The sequence below is a fragment of the Triticum aestivum genome, chromosome 5D (genome assembly GCF_018294505.1).
Source record: "Triticum aestivum cultivar Chinese Spring chromosome 5D, IWGSC CS RefSeq v2.1, whole genome shotgun sequence".
NCBI lineage: Eukaryota > Viridiplantae > Streptophyta > Magnoliopsida > Poales > Poaceae > Triticum > Triticum aestivum.
Window position 1 is genome coordinate 437,092,201 of NC_057808.1, and position 20,935 is coordinate 437,113,135.

Consider the following 20,935-nt stretch of genomic DNA (forward strand, 5'->3'; position numbering starts at 1 on the left):
TTTACCACACTTGTGCTTCAAAGTAGCACCATGTTCTTCATATAGAGAGTCTCTTGAGTTATCACTTTCATATACTAGTGGGAATTTTCATTATAGAACTTGGCTTGTATATTCCAACGATGGGCTTCCTCAAATGCTCTAGGTCTTCATGAGCAAGGAAGTTGGATGCACACCCACTTACTTTCAGTTTGAGCTTTCATATACTTATAGCTCTTGGTGCATCCGTTGCATGGCAATCCCTACTCCTCACATTGATATCTATTGATGGGCATCTCCATAGCCCGTTGATACGCCTAGTTGATGTGAGACTATCTTCTCCTTTTTGTCTTCTCCACACAACCTCCACCATCATATTCTATTCCACCTATAGTGCTATGTCTAGGGCTCATGCTCATGTATTGCGTGAAAGTTGAAAAGGTTTGAGAACATCAAAAGTATGAAACAATTGCTTGGCTTGTCATCGGGGTTGTGCATGATTTGAATATTTTATGTGGTGAAGATGGAGCATAGCCAGACTATATGATTTTGTAGGGATAACTTTCTTTGGCCATGTTATTTTGAAAAGACATGATTGCTTTATTGGTATGCTTGAAGTATTATTGTCTTAATGTCAAATGATAGACTATTGCTTTGAATCACTCGTGTCTTAATATTCATGCCATGATTAGATACATGATCAAGATTATCCTAGGTAGCATTCCACATCAAAAATTATCTTTTTTATCATTTACCTACTCGAGGACGAGCAGGAATTAAGCTTGGGGATGCTGATACGTCTCCATCGTATCTATAATTTTTGATTGTTCCATGCCAATATTCTACAACTTTCATATACTTTTGGCAACTTTTTATACTATTTTTGGGACTAACATATTGATCCAGTGCCCAGTTCCTGTTTGTTGCATGTTTTATGTTTCGCAGAAAACCCATATCAAACGGAATCCAAACGGGATAAAAACGGACGGAGAATTATTTTGGAATATTTATGATTTTTTCGGAAGTAAAATCAACGTGAGACGGTGCCCGAGGGGGCCACGAGGCAGGGGGCGTGCCCTGGACCCTCGTGGGCACCCCGTAAGGCGGTTGACGCTCTTCTTTTGCCACAAGAAAGCTAACTTTACGAGAAAGATCTGGGTGAAAGATTCAACCCAATCGGAGTTACGGATCTCCGGATATAAAAGAAACGGTGAAAGGGCAGCAGAACAGAGCGAAGGAACAGAGAGAGACAAAGAGACAGATCAAATCTCGGAGGGACTCTCGCCCCTCCCACGCCATGGAGGCCAAGGACCAGAGGGGAAACCCTTCTCCCATCTAGGGAGGAGGTCAAGGAAGAATAAGACGAAGGGTCCCCCTCTCCCCTTCTCTTCCGATGGCGCCGGAACGCTGCCGTGGCCATCATCATCACCGCAATCTTCACCAACAACTTCATCGTCATCATCACCAACTCTTCCCCCCTCTATGCAGCGGTGTAACCTCTCTCTTACCCGCTGTAATCTCTACTTAAACATGGTGCTCAATGCTATATATTATTTCCCAATGATGTATGGCTATCCTATGATGTTTGAGTAGATCTGTTTTGTCCTATGGTTTATTTGATGATCAAGATTGGTTTGAGTTGCATGTTTTATTATTGGTGTTGTCCTATGGTGCTCTCTGTCTCGCACAAGCGTGAGGGATTCCCGCTATAGGGTTTGCAATATGTTCATGATTTGCTTATGGTGGGTGGCGTGAGTGACAGAAGCACAGACCTGAGTAAGTAGGTTGTTTGCGTATGGGATAAAGAGGACTTGATGCTTTAATGCTATTGTTGGGTTTTACCTTAATGATCTTTAGTAGTTGCGGATGCTTGCTAGAGTTCCAACCATAAGTGCATATGATCCAAGTAGAGAAAGTATGTTAGCTTATGCCTCTCCCTCAAATAAAATTGTAATAATGATTACCGGTCTAGTTATCGATTGCCTAGGGACAGATAACTTTCTCGTAACAAAAAGCTCTCTACTAAAACTAATTTAGTTGTGTCTTTATCTAAACAGCCCCTAGCTTTTATTTACTCGCTCTTTATTATCTTGCAAACCTATCCAACAACACCTACAAAGTACTTCTATTTTCATACTTGTTCTAGGTAAAGCGAACGTCAAGCGTGCGTAGAGTTGTATCGGTGGTCGATAGAACTTGAGGGAATATTTGTTCTACCTTTAGCTCCTCATTGGGTTCGACACTCTTACTTATCGAAAACTATTGTGATCCCCTATACTTGTGGGTTATCAGGGGCCAGTCTAGATCCCTCCAGGAGTAACGACCACCGGCGAGTGTGTCCGGGGTGTTACAGATAGACTACTCATATCAATAAGGAATTCCTTCTTTTCCGGGAGCCCATTCGGATAGAACTCCAAAGTTAAGCGTGCTCAGCTTGGAGTAGTTTCATGATGGGTGACCGGCCGGGAAGTTGCTCCCGGGTGCGCACGAGTGAGGACAAAGTGCGCAGAAAAGACTAGTATTGATCTGTGGGGCCAGTCTAGATCCCGTCAGGAGTAACGACCACCGTAGGGTGTGTCCGGGGTGTTACAAGTAGGTATCAGAGCCAACCCTCGCGGTTACACGGATGTTTGCGGACAGGTGCGCGGTCATGTTGTTCATGACGTTTGTGACCCATCATGGCACACGGCATGGTACATGTACCGGACTGGATGCACAGACGTATGTGCCAAGAGGGAACGTTCCTGTGGCCCGACGAGGACGTCGGTTTCTCTGAGTGGGGGTGTATGTGATAGACTGACTTATTAGGGATGATAGACTACTCATATCAATAAGGGATTCCTTCTTTTCCGGGAGCCCATTCCGACAAAACTCCAAAGTTAAGCGTGCTCAGCTTGGAGTAGTTTCAAGATGGGTGACCGACCAGGAAGTTGCTCCCGGGTGCTCATGAGTGAGGACAAAGTGCGCAGAAAAGACTAGTATTGATCTGTGGGGCCAGTCTAGATCCCGCCAGGAGTAGCGACCACGAGCGGGTGTGTCCGGGGTGTTACACATAGCTACTGGTACATACCCTCAGCCCTGAGGGTGAACTACTCCCTCCTCATCATGGTGGCCGCCGAGATGATTCAGATGGCCTCTGATGATGATTTTCCCCTCTAGCAGGGTGCCAGAACAGGGCCCCGATTGAGTGTCGTGGATACAGAGGCTTGCAGTGGCGAAACTTCTCATCTAGGGTTCTTTTTAGAGGTTTGGGCATTTATAGGAATTTTTGGCGTCGGTCTCACGTCAAGGGATGATAGACTACTCATATCAATAAGGAATTCCTTATTTTCCGGGAGCCCATTCGGACAGAACTCCAAAGTTAAGCATGCTCAGCTTGGAGTAGTTTTAAGATGGGTGACCGACCGGGAAGTTGCTCCCCGGTGCACACGAGTGAGGACAAAGTGCGCAGAAAAGACTAGTATTGATCTGTGGGGCCAGTCTAGATCCCGCCAGGAGTAGCGACCACCGGTGGGTGTGTCCGGGGCGTTACACATAGCTACTGGTATATACCCTCAGCCCCGAGGGTGAACTACTCCCTCCTCATCATGGTGGCCGCCAGGATGATTAAGATGGCCTATGATGATGATTTTCCCCTCTGACAGGGTGCCAGAACAGGGCCCCGATTGAATTTTCGTGGATACAGAGGCTTACAGCAGCGAAACATCTCATCTAGGGTTCTTTTCAGAGGTTTGGGTATTTATAGGAATTTTTGGCGTCGGTCTCACGTCAAGGGGGCCCACGAGGCAATGACAAGCTCGCTCCAAGCACCCTGGGGGTAGGACGCACCTAGCGAGCTTGTTGTGCCCTCGTGGGTCTTCTGGTCCTCCCACGAAGCTTTGGGGTCTCTTTTGGTCCCCAAAAAATCACCATAAATTTTCAGCCCATTCCAAGAACTTTTATTTCTGCACAAAAAACGACACCACAGTAGTTCTGCTGAAAACAGTGACAGTCCGGGTTAGTTCTAATCAAATAATATCAAAACCATATAAAATTGTTGTAGACATGGCATGAATACTTTATAAATTATAGATATGTTGGAGATGTATCCGCCTCCAGGTTCCGAAGCCGAAGCCAGCGACGCCGGGACGAGCTCACCCGGCCCCCTACTCATGCCTAAGCCCGAGCCTGGGACGACCTTGCACAGCCCCCTGATCGTGCCCAAGACCGAGCCTCGGACAGGCTATGGCACCCCGCTGCCCGAACCCCAGCCGGGGCCGGAGCCACCACTGATGGCGGAGTACAAGGGGGCGGTGGCCAGCGAGCCCGGTGAGCCTGCGGACCTATCGGGGCTCCTCCACGCGCTGCGCGAATCGACAAAGGGGCCGCAACGCCACACCGGTGACCTGGTGGACTCATCGGGGCTGCGACAAGCGGTCGTCGCCACGGTGGCTGACGTCACCAACGACCTCATGAGCGACGACGACAAGGACGAGAAGAATGAGGAGAACGATAAGGAGTTCTTGGGCGACGGCAACGGCTCCGACATCGACGACGATGATCAATAGCTTTGTTTAGGGTTTATGTCTATACAAATTATAAATTTTAAATGAAAATTGTGATGTTTGAATGTCCAATTTTCATGTCAGTAGCTATGCATGCTTGAACGTCCAATTTGTGCCCTGTTTGTTTGTGTGTGACAAGTGGTGAACCAAATTTCATGAAGATGCTAAAATAATTGGGTGTTTTCAATCAAACAACGTCAATTTTGTGAAGTTTTTTTTCGAACTTGTTGTATTGCAAGTTTAATATTTTTCCCACAAACTAGTGCATATAATTTTGCTCGATGCAAAGCCATTTCAATTTTTAGCCATTTTTTCATTTTCTTTCTTTTTTTCAAACTCGAGTCAAACTTGCAGTGTTGACCATTCATACAAAATGATTTGGGATTCCTACTTTTCTTGTCCCAAGTTCATCCACCACAAATATTTAGCATAAATTGATTTTTTTTGAAATTTTCAGGACCAATCTACATCACACTTGTAGTGCAAATTTGGGTTTTTTCTGTTAATTAACTAAAACTCAACTAAATGTATGGAATATAGCAATATTACTCTGAAATTGCTGAAACATGGTTACTGGCCATCCAATGTGGCCCGCTTTTGATGAAAAATGAGATGGAACAAATTTCAAAATTATTTGAGGCACTTCCTTCATAAAAAAGTCAATTATGGGCTTGGAAAATAGAAAAATTACTTTTTATTACAAGATAATTGTAAATCCCATGAAACATTGTCCACAATGTTAGCACCAATATTTGTGCCAAATTTGGGCATGTTATCATGGACTTTGACTTGTATGTAGCCCTTTCAAAATTATTTGAGGCACTTCTTTCACAAAAAGTCATTTCTAGGGCCATTATTCAGGACAAAACTAATCTATGTCGCCTACTTTTGTTACTTTTCTTGTCCCAAATTCATTCACCAAACCAATATTCAGGACTAAACAAATTTTGTTGACTCAAGTGCATCCGCCACACCAAATCGTTTGCACAAAACTATTAACACGCCGATGGTATACTACATATAGTGACTAAATGGTTGGTTTATCCTTCCTTACGTTTAGTGCATAGAAAGGTGAGGACTGTTTCAAAATCACGTACACATAGTTGGTCAGTTGCCTCTTGCTCCTCTCTTTGAGCATGTGGTCTCGGGTTCGAGTACTCGTCCTGGCTTAATAAGCCACTTCTTTTTTTCGGTTGGTGCAGCCGCTGACAGAGGTGTCCCACAAGCCAGTAACTGTGCCCACCACCTACGACCACGCAACCGCTGACAGAGGTGTACCGCAAATCAGATTACTCGCCCACCACCTACGACCGCGCAGCCGTTGACAGAGGTGTCCCACAAGTCAGTATATGCGCCCACCATCTACGAGCACACAGCCACTGACAGAGGTGTCCCACAAGTCAGTATATGCGCCCACCATCTGTGAGCGGGCAGCAGCTGACAAGGGTGTCCCACGCGTCAGTAACCACACCCAGTAACGGTCAAAGTCTTGGACCCGATGGCAAACCCCCGTTTGGGCTTTTTCGAGGGTGGGCCGCGCGGTGGAGGAGAAAAGTGAGGACAGCCTAAGCGCGTAGGCAAAACTGAGGAGAACTAAGCAACGGGGGCACAGAAATAGAAATCCCTAGAATAATAGCCAAGAGCTACACATTTCAACCATTTATGCAAAATCCATGGGGTAGTAACATACTAAATAACACATATATAACATTACACATGTTAAACTATCGTAAATCTGGGAAAAACAATTACACCAAATTTAGATTCTTTTTTTACATTGAATAACTTTTTTTAAGTGTGAATGGAAACGGGAGCTAACTTAATTACCGGGAATGCAAGTATGAGATCCCAGCATTTTGAATGTTCAATCATTAATTGGGGGCTAACTATTTAGAAATTTACGGCAACTCAAGAATATGTGTAAAATCTAGGGTTCATCACAAAACTGAACCATTTCTAAATAGTGCGACCTTGATTTTGAATAAAATATATTCACAAAAATTCCAGTGATAATGAAGTAAACGGGATGGAGAAAAGATATCCTCAAGATATAACATTTGGGAGATTGAAGGAGAACTTTAGCAGGAAGCTTGACCTCGAGCTGTGGGATGTCAGTGTTAGAAGGGAACGAGAGGATTGGTGGAATAGTTCATTGTATTGCTTGAGCCTCGTGGGCATATATATAGGACTACATGATCTACTTGGAGTACAAGGCAAGCCAAAATATTTCCTAGTCTAACCTATGTTTCCTAATACAATCACGTTACTCAACATCCCCCCGCAGTCACAACGGTAGCGACACAGACGGTGAGACTGGAGAAGAATCTAAAGGCAAGCCGACGGACACTCCCCCCCCCCCACAGTCGTAACGGTCGATGCATCGCGGAGTCGTGGCTGGAGTGGAAACCAACGAGGTTGCTCAAGCAGGCGCTAGCCCTTTGTGCCATTTGTCGATGTAGCCAAGAGCGTCGGTGGTGGAGCCGTGGTCGAGGTAGCCGTGTGAAGAATGTCGTTGTCGATGTCGAGTCGGGGTGGCCGGTGTCGAGGAAGTCACCGTGGAGCCGCGGGCGCAAGGGGGCGCCGAGTTAGCATGGGCGCAGTGGTGTCGAATTAGTGGTGCGCCGGGAAGAAGATGTTGTTGACGATGCGGCGGGCTTGCCAAGCCCGGGGACACATCATGGACGAAGGCACACACCGGTGTTGCCAGCACCGGGCATGCGTAGACGGATGAAGACGAAGTTGACGAAGCGCCACACAAGGCTTGCCAGGCCTGGGGACACGTCGTGGATGAAGGCACGCGGCGGTGTTGCCAGCACCGGTCATGCGTAGACTGGGACCTGCACGAGCTGTACGCCATGTCGAAGAGGTCAGAGAGGCCAGTAGAGAAGGACTCGATGACAGTTGCGGCGCCAATCGGCGCGGGGTCAATGTCGCCCGCAGTTGTCGGAGTAGATGAAGCGGTCGGGGTAGATGAAGGCGACGCTGGCAACGAGCTGGTGCTGGACGAAGACGAAGGGGGTGGACGGGCGACGGCGGCGGCCAAAGAAGAGCGGCGGCGGCGGCTAGGTTAGGAGTCCGGCGGCGGTGCTCGAAGTAGGCGAAAAACCCTGACTGCGTGACGAAGACCGGCGCGGACGGTGGCGTTCCCGCGCCAAGGAAGACGGCACGGCGCATACCACGAGAGGTCGATGCGCGGTGACGGCAGAGCGGACCGCGGGCCGCGGCTCTACGGCCCGAAGGGGCGACGCAGCGGAGGCAGGCGGGTCGGGGCGAATTCGGGAAGACTTCTGGGCAGCGGCGGGAACCGCGGGCCGCGACGCTGCGGCCCGAAGGGGCGACACAACGGCGGTTCGCGAGTCGGTGCAACCGTGGGGACCGCCTCGGGGCGGCGGCGGGGACCGCGTATTGCGACACTACGGCCCGAAGGGGCGATGCAGTGGCGACGCATGAGTCGATGCAGCCGCGAGGAGAACCACGGGGCGGCGGTACTGCGGCCCGACGGGGCGACGCAGCGGCAGCCCGATGCTCCACTACAAGAAATATGTCAACTAGTGACCTTCTGTCAGTGACCCTAGAAGAATTGGTCATAGATCTATGACCATTTGAGACCAATTGGTCAAAAGCTGTTCGGGGGGCTCCAAACCCTAAACCATTGCGACCATTTTGGTCAGAAAGGTCGTAATTTCCTTACACGAAATGGTCATAAAGCAAACAGCGCTAGTCTGCTGCCTTATTTGTAGTTGTTAACGACCAATATAGATGGTCATAGCCTTGTAAATTGTGGTGGGTTGCGATGACTAGGCGCCATCTCATCAGTTTTCCCTATGTGTCATGTCCATGTGTCAATTTTTGCCCTAGGTTGTGAAGCAACCTATATTTCTATTATTCCAAAAATTTCTCATAAATTGTTTGGATCATATCTTCATCAAATATGTCAAAACCTTCCTTGCCTAGTTCAAAAATAATTCAACAATATTCATTTTCCTATTCTGCTCAGAGCAGCACTTTGTGAAGGAAGTACCACTTTGGCATGTCCAAATAGTATCCATTTTCTACAGTGCTTTCCTATGCCCAAATAAGCATCCTCCACCAAATGCCAGCTCAATCCATTCATTATTTTGAGCCCAGCTTCAACATTCGTATTTATGTCCAGTGTGGTACTTTGCAAAGCAAGTACCACCTAGGCTCCTCCTTCTGAGCTGAAAATTTGTGAAGACGGTCTTCTTAGTAACTGATCATCCTCAGCCAAAACTCACGCCCATTAGCCATGTACATTTCCCATACCGCTAATCAAACACTTGGCTGCTAATTCATGTTTGAGCATCGATCGGTCTCCTCGTGAGAATCTTATGTTGTAATTTTCTTCCTAGCACCTACCTGGGGAGTGCCCAACCCATTAGACATTCCTAGGCCACCCAGAACACATGGCAACGCCACGGTCACGCGGTGACCATGCGGCGGGCATGCGAGTTTACGCGCTCTAGAGTTTGGGCCCTCGGTCACCGCCCAAACCTCGACCTATCGCCACCAAACCATGTATTTATGATTAAATAGGTACTTATGTAACTAGAAATGTATTTTGGAAAAAAACTAAATAGCAAACTATGAGGGAGCTGCAGTTCAAATTTGACCCGCTTCCAACTGAATTGGCGGAAATTTCTCTTTTTCACGGGAGGTGGATCAAAACTTTTTACACCCAACCATTTTGTCAATTGTGCATTAAATATGTCCTAGTATTTTAGAAAATTTATTTGGTCCAATTTTGCAACAATTATTTGGGAGGTCCTTCACAAAAAAAACCTCCTTTTGGGCACTCGAAAAATGGAAAATGGTTTTTTCGTCCAAAGTAAATGAAAACTTCCTTAGGCAACATTGTTTGCCTTTCCAATATGCACCCTTGTACACAATATGAGATCATTTAAACAAACTATGCCATGAATGTGGCCATAAGATTGATCATTTGGCTTGAAAGCCATTGATCTCCACACGTGATACCTCGTTTATGAGAACACTTTTTTCAAATAATTACCGTATTACAAGTTTGTTATTTTTCCTGGGAACTTGGCCACATATAATGACACAATGCGAAGGTTTCCCAATTTTTTGATTTTTATTTTATTTTTTATGCCCGTTTCAAAATGCGGACACAACGGCGGGAATGACCGTTCCTAGATAATGGTTGAATCTTGGAATTTTTTTGGTGTTTCTCTGATTAAATAGATACTTATGTACCTAGAAATGATTTTTGGAAAAAATAAATAGCAAACTATGAGGCAGCTGCAGTACAAATTGCGGAAATTTGTCTTTTTCACGAGAGGTGAATCAAAACTTTTGACACCCAACCATTTGGTCAATTGTGCATTAAATATGGCCTAGTATTTTAGAAAATTGATTTGGTCCAATTTTGCAACAGTTATTTGGTAGGTTCTTCACAAAAAAACCTCATTTTGAAGACTCGGAAAATGGAAAATGGTTTTTTCATGCAAAGAAAATGAAAACTTCCTTAGGCAACATTGTTTGGAATTCCAATATTCACCCTTATGCACAATATGAGATCATTTGAACAAACTATGCCATGAATGTGGCCATAAGATTGATCATCTGGCTTGAAAGCCATTGATCTCCACACATGATAGCTCGTTTGTGATAACACTTTTTTTAAAAGAATTGCCGTATTACAAGTTTATTATTTTTCTTGATAACCTGGTCACATATAACGACACAATGCGAAGGCTTTCCAATTTTTTGAATTTTTTTTGAATTTTTTATGCCCGTTTCAAAATGTGGTCAAAACGGCAGGAATGACCCTTCCTAGCTAGTGGTCGAATCTTAGAATTTTTTTGGTATTTGTCTGATTAAATAGATACTTTTGTACCTAGAAATGAATTTTGGAAAAAATAAATAGCAAACTATGAGGCAGCCGCAGTTCAAATTTGCCCCGCTTCCAACTGAAACGGCGGAAATTTGTCTTTTTCACCAGAGGTGGATCAAAACTTTTAACACCCAACCATTTGGTCAATTGTGCATTAAATATGGCCTACTATTTTAGAAAATTGATTTGGTCCAATTTTACAAAAAATATTTGGTAGGTTCTTCACAAAAAACTTATTTTGGGCACTCAAAAAATGGAAAATTGTTTTTTCATGCAAAAGAAATAAAAACTCCCTTTGTCAATGTTGTTTGCCAATCTAAGATGTAAACTTGTGCAAAATATGACATCATTTGAACAAATATTTGATAGGTCTTTCACAAAAAAACTCATTTTGAGCATTGAAAAATGAAATGAAAACTTTGTATGTTATCAATCATGACCAATTTATATGGTCAAAAAATCTTCAAATTGTTTGGTGCGCTCTGATTGGTCCATAGGCATATCACACGGATCATGCCTCAACCACCGTTGGATGCTTCTGGATCCAACGGCAGCCCTCACCCCCTCACCCTCTCACCCAAACCCTAACTTCCCCGATCCACTCCTCTCCCCCGATCCACTCTCCCCCTCTCGTCCCACAGCCGCCACCCCCCAACCCTCCATCTCAATCTCTGGATCCACAACCACCCAGCCGCCGCCGCCGTCCTCCGTCCTCTCCCCCAACCCCGGTCGCCGACAACCCCTCCCCTCCCCTTCTCTCCCACGGCCGCGGTCGGATCCATGGTCGTCCCTTCCAGATCACAGCCGCCACCTCCTCCCTTCCAGATCGCGGCCGCCACCTCCCTCCGGCGGAGCTCCCCGCCGTCCATGGCCTCCCTCATGCGCTCCCCAGATCCGTCTCGATACGCCTCCCCCTCGACTCGAGCCGCCTCCACCCACCTCCTGCCTCCTCCCTCTCACTCCTCCGCCCGCCCGCACGCGCCCGACCGTCCTCTCCCCCGCGACGAGCGCCGCGCCAAGGAGCGGGGAGGGCAGCCAGGCGGCCGAAATGCCCGCGCAGAAGCGCCCGCACCGGTCACTCGACGCGGACGACGGCCACGTCCAGGAGGAGGAGGCTGCCGCTGTCGCCGGGGCCGCCGGCTTCGGCACGGAGGGCGGCGGCGCTGGCGTCCAGAGGGCGGCGGCGCTGTCGTCCAGAGGGCGGCCAACAGGTGGACGGCCTCCAAAACCCTACCCATCCTCGCCAGCCATGGCGCCGCCCCCCACCTCCGATAAGCACCCCCTCCCCCCGACCCAGCCTCCAACCCCGCACTGGCCCTAACCCCGTCCCATTTCCTCCCCACTGCAGCTGCAGGCCAGCAGCAGCGCCGCCGACGGGGACCTCGGCCGCTTCAAGAGTAGGCCCGCGCCTCCCTCTCCCCGTGCTGGTTTTCCGCTTCGGTGTTTGTTTGTGCTCGATCCTGATTTGGGCGCGATTTTTTTTTTCCGTCAGGCATCGCGAGCGCGCTGGACGGCGGGAAGGGCCGCATCAAGGTGCTCTATTCAGCCTCCTCCTCTGGTTTCGCAAACTGCAGAACACCAGCGTGCCTACAAATTGAAATCGGTGCCTCACAAGCGGCACAATCAGTAGGATGAAATAGACTGCACGGATGCTTTATTTTTGCTGCATCAATCATAGCGCGACATGTGTGTTCTCTTCATTTTAGGAGTAGGAAGCGATGCCCCTTGCTTGTTTAGAAGCATCTGGTGTCTGTCACCAACTTAATCTAGTTTTATTAGTATGTAGTTTGAACTAGCCTGTGTCAAGTTTTATTAGTATGTACTGGAGTAGTAGTTTGAACCATCTTCAGTGGAGATGGCACCTACATACGTATAAACTAGAAACCAGGAATGGCCTATTCCAAAAAATACCGAAAAATGGGCTTGTGTTTCAGTCTTTATGCCCAACTCCAGCCTGTGTTTCAGTAATGCACAACACTATTTGCTATGACCAAGCTGCAAAGCATCTGCATTACAAAACCGCGATTTAAGATTAAGGCAAATGGAATGCACTAGATAAACACAGATCGAATAGGTTTTCTACACTTAGGCACATGTCTACACTCAGGCACATGTCTGCTAGCTGCATGCATGTACATGCATCTTCTGAAATAGAGTGATTGGTTTGAATTCAAGTGCAGAATATATGCAAATGGCTGCTAGCTGTACATATTAATTGACTCTGTCCAGTGTCGATTTCTTCAGTGTACTACTGCTAGTGTCGACTGAAAATGGATTCATTCCTTCTTACGCACTGCACTGTACTGTAGTATATGTCATTTTCGAATTAATACTCCAAAATTTATTAGTATTGGAGGATTGATTGTTTCCAAATCAATACTCCTAGGCATCATTCATGGCTGTCTAGTAGTCGACATACTTCTGGTTCCATTTAGTGTATGTAGGTAGCAGCAGCTTAAGTGTAATGGAGTTGTTTTGTTACTCTATGCCTACTTCGTTAGAGTTAGCATCATCTCCTTGTCATTTATAGCATAAACGCCTTCACTATTCTTGCTCTGAACCTCTGATCCTGATACTGATTGTATTTGTCTTGATGGAATTACAAGCAACATGGTGACTCTAGTGCAGGCAGCGTTGGCCATCCTCTTCGAGGCTGTGTTTAGGTGATTCCTCGGGTAGCCATGACACTACTCTAGCCGATTAGTACCCAGTGGCATGTTTGTAATATTTATAGGCATTTTACTTGTAGAAATAATGTTCATGGTATATTTATATGTCCTGCAGCGCATGCTCTTTTTCGGTCTGTACGGAATCTTGATATGGTGTTTTGGCAGCTGTGATATTAGATTGCACTTCTTTATGTGATTTACTCATGTTGGTACTGCTTGTTAAGTGATTATCTTTATGCCCTTGCTACCAGTAGAATTGTCTATACATGATTGCTCTATAACTTGTCTTTTTAGGAACAGTTTGCTTGGTCTTTCATATCTGACTATGTAATGTAGAAGCTCTACTTTATCCTAACAGTTGCATGTAGCATTGTGCTACTATCTGTGTGATGCTAAACAATATGCTCTTAATCTGTTGATATATTCTCAAGTGTTGTTTACCATTTACAATTTTTTTACATTTTCTATATTCACAAATAGTAGTAGTGTCTGGTCTAGATAAGCAAACAAGGTATGATCTATGCAGTTGTTCATCTGAATTGTTTGTTTCTGGGCGGTGTAGGACGAGCTGCAGCAGGACAACCTGGAGCGGAAGAACTTCGAGGGCAATATCAAGGAGAACCAGGAGACGATCACCGGTTACCTCATCCTCGTCGGCATGCTTGGCTCCTTTGGCAGACCCCTCTTTGGCTCCGACCAACTTACTTTTGTCGCTGGCTAGCAGCATTTCCAGGTAGAGTTGCGTCCTGCTCTCTTGCCCTCCATTTAGTTTTTGTTGGAGTGTGCATGGTGGCATCCTGAGCTCGCACTGTAAAATATGCTTTGCCTTCTTCATGAGCTGGCACTGTAAATTTTGCTGTCTTGTTGATAATGCCATATGTCCTAAGCAAACAGATTACATTTCTGTTTGTAATATATAAAAAATTGATGTTGTCGTAATTTTCATTGTGTGTGCCTTTCATTTCTTTATTTTGATTGTTTCCCTTGTATTCTATATGCTTCTAATGGTCGATCCTTTCAATGCCAGGTGTTGTGTTCTAGAAGATGGAAGAGGAAGAGGAACATGTGATACTATTTTGTAGGGCTTTATGGCCTGTGATGTAAACATATTTAGTGATGAATTATGAAATTATTTGCAAAATTTATTGAAAAGGAGAATCATTAGTATGAATATGGGCCGCTTATATGTGAATGGGCTGAAAAGTGTACTGGACCAACTCCAAGATTGAATTATTATTTGACTGTATAAAATGGCTGAATGTAAACCAGAAAATGGGCTGCACAAAATAGCACCTATATTCTTGAAAGGCCAAACGTGCATAGAAGTTGATGGGCTGAACATTAGGGCTTGGCCCATGTAGCTGACAAAAATTAACAGAAATAAATATACTAAATGGGCTGAATTGTTGGGTTCGGCCACTGTAAAACACCTAATCGGACCGGGCTGAATCTTGTCAGTGACCTTTTCAATTGGTCGCAATTTTGCCACGTCAGATTGCCACGTCGGATCCGACGTGGCCTGGGCAGACAGCCAGTGACCAAAACAAAAGGTCATGGGTTCAACGACCTTCTGTTTTGGTCGTAAACGTCTACGACCTTCTCACAGAGAAGGTCGTTAATTTCAGTTTACGATCGCCAGCTTTTGACCTTCTGTTTTTTGTCACAAAAACGTCGCAAATGAAAAACTATGACCTTTCAGCGGCCAATAGTGAGGGTCACAAGTTGACATATTTCTTGTAGTGCTCGATTGATGGAGAGGCGCGCTGAACTCGGGGACGATCTTCACGGGACCTGCGGAGGCGCGCGTAATCATCGGGCCAGGTCGGTCGCGCGGCATAGGTGAGGCGGATCGCGGCGGCGAGCGGGTGATCAAGCCGAACGCGCGCGAGGTCGGGGACGCCACTCGGTGAAGGCGTGGTGGCGGCGAAGTCCGAGATGAAGCCGGCGACGACTAATGGCGTGGGATGTCGTGCGGACGAGCTTGTCAGCACCGGCACCCGGGCTGCCAAAGCAACGCCGGCGCCCGGGCAGCGAGGCCCGAGCGAGCAACGGAGCAGCGGCGCCCGAGTTGAGGCAACTGACGAGCCGGACGCAGCCGTCCCGACGCAGCCGAGGACGAGGCCGGCGATGTAGACCGTCGGGCCGCCGTGCAGACCCGTTGGAGGCGGGTGATGTGGATCGATGGGCGGGCCGGCGCACGAGCGGCGGCTATGATTGGTCGTCGCATGGCGCGAGGCCGCCGGGTCGGGGCGATGCTGGTATCCCGGTCGGAGCAGGGCGGTGACGGCTGGCGCAGTGCGGCAGGCGGACCGACGCGCGGACGGCGGCTGGCCCTGACGGGGCGCCTCGGCGCGCGTGGCCACCACGTCGGAGGAGAGGCCGGCTGGTCGCGCCGGGGTCGGAGTAGAGGCGCTCGGGGTCGACGGCGGCGGTGGGCGACGCAAACCGATCAAGAATAGATCGAAAAACCAAAAAGATACCGTGCGATCAAGATGACCGGCGGGAGAGAGAAAACCCTAGAGCAAGGCTCGGGGAAAAGACTCTCTAGGGCAGCCGGTCAACACGACCGGCGGACGAACCCTAGGTACGGGCGGCGCGGCCCCCGGCGGCGGTCATGGAGGCCGACTGCCCCGGGGACGGCGCGCGGGTGCGGAAGTGGCGGCGGATAGGGTTTAAGATCGACTTGCGATAGATACCATGTTAGAAGGGAGCGAGAGGATTGGTGGAATAGTTCATTATATTACTTGAGCCTCGTGGACATATATATATAAGTACATGATCTATTTGGAATATAAGGGAAGCCAGAATATTTCCTAGTCTAACCTATGTTTCCTAATACAATCACGTTACTCAACAGTCAGAACCAAGAAAATACTGCTTGCATCGGTTCGCCCTCTTAAAATGGGAATGCGTCCTAGGACGGCAAATCGACGGGATGGACCTGGTGGCGGAGGAGGCGAGGTGATAAGGAAGGAGAAGAGAAGGCAGGGAGAGAAAGGGTAAGTTCAAGCCACAGCAACTACTCTCGGCTTTTACTGGCAGTACAAACGGTGGTGGGGCCAAGTCCAGCAGGATACGCGTAGGAATGAACACATATACTTCAACATGGGCTGGGCTATGTTGAGTAAATAGGCAATTTCTCGATTAAATTAATCCACGAGTAAATCACTAGCATGGCATTGACACATATGATCGCATACTGATATTCAGTCAAAGTAGCACATACTACGCTAATTGCAGAAAGATCTACGTATAACGCTAGCATGGATAAAACAGAAAACAGTAGGAGCGGGATAAACGAGTTATACCCTCCAGTAGGCCATGCAGAGGCCGCGGCTTTGGTGGCAGCAGCGGCGTCCTCGGCGGCCTTCTTGTCAGCTTCAGCTTTCTCGGCGGCGGCACGTTCGGCGTCGGTGGACATGGTGATGATGAAGGCGACGCGGACGTAGAGGAAGTAGACGATCGGAAGTGAGCAGTCGCGTAATCGCTGCCCAAAAACCTATTCGCCCCTCACCCCGTACAGGAACCAGAAGGGCGTGGTTTCGGAGACCTGCTCTCCCGTCGACCGTGTACGCGGCGGACGGGATGGAGTCACCGGCGGCAGCAGCAGCAAGGAACGACGGTGGGCGTGCGCGTGGAGCAGATGTGATCTGTTCGTGGCGGCTAGGGTTAGGAGACACCGCACACTTATAGGCGCAGCCGCGTGGAGAGACGTGGGCTCGACCCACGTGCGAGTCCCTGACAGCCCACGATCCGACGTCTCAGATCGTGGCCCAGCTGTCAGAGAACTCTCCGTTAGTGACTGGCAAAAATAAGCGCGTAGGTGTGAGCTCGGCTCGGCTTAATCCCGCAACCCGGCGGCGCGTCGTGACGAGGGGCGTGGCGTGGCGAGGCGGGCGGCGGAGGAGGAGTGCGCGAGGGCCTCTTCTCTTCTCAAGCTCCAATAGCATGTAGAAGAGAAACCCTTATAAGGAGGTCCAACTCCTCTTCCACTTCCGGGGTGGGACTAAACTTCCCACTACACCTAGTGCCATATAACCCGCATGGGCCCTTAGAGATTTTTTCAGAAATTGCTACATGGGCCTAGAGCCCATCTCAAATTTCAGCAATCCCCCACCAGATCTCGAGGGCCCATTGTGTCCTCTGTTCCAATTACTGTTTCGATATACCAGTGTTTCAGTGAAGACCTGTTAAGGTTGAGTTTCACCTAGAGCAAGTAGCTACACTCCTTCACAACTGAACAATGGACTATGCCTTGAATTGTCAGTTTGGCGTAAAGAAGTTTCACCACATGTCTCACTAGTACTGGGCTGCCGAAGGCTGACCCCTCGGGTGGAGCATATAAGTCACACTCCTGGCCTATTCATGAGCTTACTAGAGATCACCCCAATCTCATAGACTGTGACCAGCAGTCGGACTCATATAGGTGTGTTCCTCCAAAGATCACTCTGTAGGATAGCATCTTGCTTATATAAGCTTCGGAACACATTAAGACAGTAGTCATCCTACCATACAGTATCGAGAGTATTGCATCTCCAACGGAGTGGGTTAGTATAGTTACTCTCCTCAGTTCACCACTGGCTTGTTTTCCCAGGTCCTAATTCACGGGATCTCCGATCACATAGGTTGGGTTACTACCATGGCAACTCATGTGGGTCTCATACCCATCTCCCTCGATGCATTATCTATCACAACACGTGATAGCCCTTTCGTAAAGGGATCTGCCAGATTCTTAGCCGTATGGACATAGTCCAACGCTATCACTCCGGAGTTTCTTAATTTTCTGACAGCTTTTAATCTCATTCTTATGTGTTTGGTGGACTTCATGTTGTCCTTTGAACTCTTCACCTTGGTGATGACAGTCTGATTGTCACAGTTCATAAGGATAGCCGGAACCGGTTTATCAACCAATGGCAAGTCCATCAAAAGATCTCGAAGCCATCTCGCTTCGACACCAGATGTGTCTAATGCCGTTAATTCTGCTTCCATTGTCGATCTCGTTAAGATCGTTTGCTTGCAAGACTTCCAGGAAACAGCGCCACCTCCAAGAGTAAACATATACCCAGTTGTGGCCTTCATCTCATCAGCATCAGAGATCCAATTTGCATCACTATACCCTTCAAGTACCGACGGGTCTCCGGTATAGTGAAGTCCATAGTTCATAGTACCTTTCAGATAGCGCATGACTCGTTCAACAGCATGCCAATGTACATCACCCGGTTTGGAAACAAACCGGCTCAGTTTGCTCACAGCAAACGCGATGTCGGGCCTCGTTGCGCTCGCTAGGTACATCAGTGAACCAATGATTTGAGAGTATCTCAACTGATCTATAGCCGTGCCTTTGGACTTTCGAATCAACACGCTAGGATCATATGGTGTTTGAGATGGTGTGCAATCCGAATATCCAAAACGACTCAACACCTTCTCAACATAGTGGGATTGCAGAAGTGTAATCCCACCCTCATTATCTCTCAGTAGCTTGATGTTCAAGATAACATCAGCCACACCAAGGTCTTTCATCTCAAAGTTCTGAGACAAAAACGACTTGACCTCCTCAATGACTTTGAGGTTGGTTCCGAATATCAGTATGTCATCAACATACAAGCACAGTATAACTCCTTCGCCCCCACCATGGCGATAGTATACACATTTGTCAGCCTCATTAACAACGAAACCAACAGATGTCAGAGTTGTATTAAACTTATCATGCCATTGCTTAGGTGCTTGCTTCAGGCCATATAAAGATTTCAGCAACCTACACACCTTTCTTTCCTGACCATCTATCACAAAGCCATCTGGCTGTTGCATGTAGATTTCCTCTTTTAGCTCTCCATTCAGAAAAGCCGTCTTAACATCCATCTGGTGGACGAGAAGACCATGCGAGGCTGCCAACGAGAGTAATACTCGAATGGTGGTCAGTCTAGCTACAGGTGAATAAGTGTCGAAGTAATCTTCCTCTTCTTTCTGGTCATAGCCCTTGGCCACAAGCCTAGCCTTGTACTTTTCAATCGTACCATCGGGCCTAAGCTTCTTCTTGAACACCCACTTACATCCTAATGGTTTGCAACCATAGGGACGTTCAGTGATCTCCCATGTCCCGTTAGCCATGATGGAATCCATCTCATTACGGACCGCATCCTTCCAGTAGTCAGCTTCTGAAGAGGCATACGCTTCTGAAATAGAAGTGGGAGTATCATCCACGAGGTACACGAAGAAATCATCACCAAAGGTCTTTGCAGTCCTTTGTCTCTTGCCCCTACCAAGGGTTTCCTCGTCATCCTCCTCAGGATTTTCATCATGTGTTTGTTCATAATATTCCATAGGGATGGCAGGTTCAGGAGTCTCCTCAGATTCCTGTCTAGGAGTGCTTTGCATATCTCTCATAGGAAAAGTATCCTCGAAGAATGTAGCATCCTTAGACTCCATAATTGTACCGACCTTCTGGTCAGGTACCTCAGATTTCACTACTAGAAATCTATAGCCAACGCTGTTCTTAGCGTAGCCCAAATTAACGCAGTCCACAGTCTTGGGTCCAAGCTTACGCTTTTTGGGGATCGGCACATTGACTTTCGCCAGACAGCCCCAAGTGCGCAAGTACGAGAGTGTTGTCCTCCTCTTTGCCCATTTCTCATAGGGAGTGATCTCATTATCCTTTGTCGGAACTTTATTCAGGACATGACATGCCGTCAATATAGCCTCCCCCCACCATGCCTTGGATAAACCCGATGTATCTAACATGGCGTTAACCAAATCAGTTAGAGTACGGTTTTTCCGCTCGGCAACCCCGTTTGACTGGGGTGAATAGGGAGGCGTCCTCTCATGAATAATGCCGTGTTCCGCACAGAAGGAATCAAACTCACTCGAGAAGTACTCTCCACCACGATCTGACCGGACTCGTTTAATTTTCTTTTCAAGTTGATTCTCAACTTCTGCCTTATAGATTTTAAAGTAGTGTAGAGCCTCATCTTTAGTATTTAACAGGTACACATAGCAATATCTAGTGGAATCATCTATCAATGTCATGAAGTATTTCTTTCCACCTTTAGTCAACACACCATTCATCTCACAAAGATCAGAATGTATGAGTTCTAATGGTGCCAAGTGTCTCTCCTCCGCGGCCTTGTGAGGCTTGCGAGGTTGCTTAGCTTGCACACATGAAAGGCACTTAGAGCCTTTGGCTAAAGTAAAACTCGGGATTAAATCCAACTTGGCTAGCCGCGTCATAACACCGAAACTAATGTGACAAAGACGTGAATGCCAAACCTCAGATTCATTAACATTCGAATGAACATGGTTCACGACTTTATTACAAAAATCTGCGAGGGAAAGGCGGAACATCCCTCCGCTCTCATAACCTTTTCCAACAAAGAGTCCATATTTCGTAACAACTAATTTATTAGACTCGAAAACCAACTTAAACCCTTCTCTACATAGAAGGGAGCCACTAACGAGGTTCTTCTTGATGGCGGGGACATGCTGCACGTTCTTCAGCTGCACGATCCTTCCCGAAGTAAACTTCAGATCGACCGTGCCAACACCATGAACAGAAGCACTCGCGCCATTCCCCATCAATACGGACCCGTGGCCTGTGACCTGGTAAGAAGTGAACAATGACATGTCAGCACACACATGTACACCTGCACCTGTGTCCACCCACCAATCGGTGGGCTGAAACACTGAAAAAACAGTAAATAAATTACCGTACCCAGGTGCACCATTCTCATTGTTGTCCACAATCATGTTGACGGACTTGGAGTCCTGTCCTGACTTCTTGTACTTGTTTGGGCACTTGTTGGCCCAATGTTCAACCGAACCACAAGTGAAGCAGCCCTCGTCCTTCTTGTTCTTCTTGAAGGTCTTCTTACCCTTCTTCT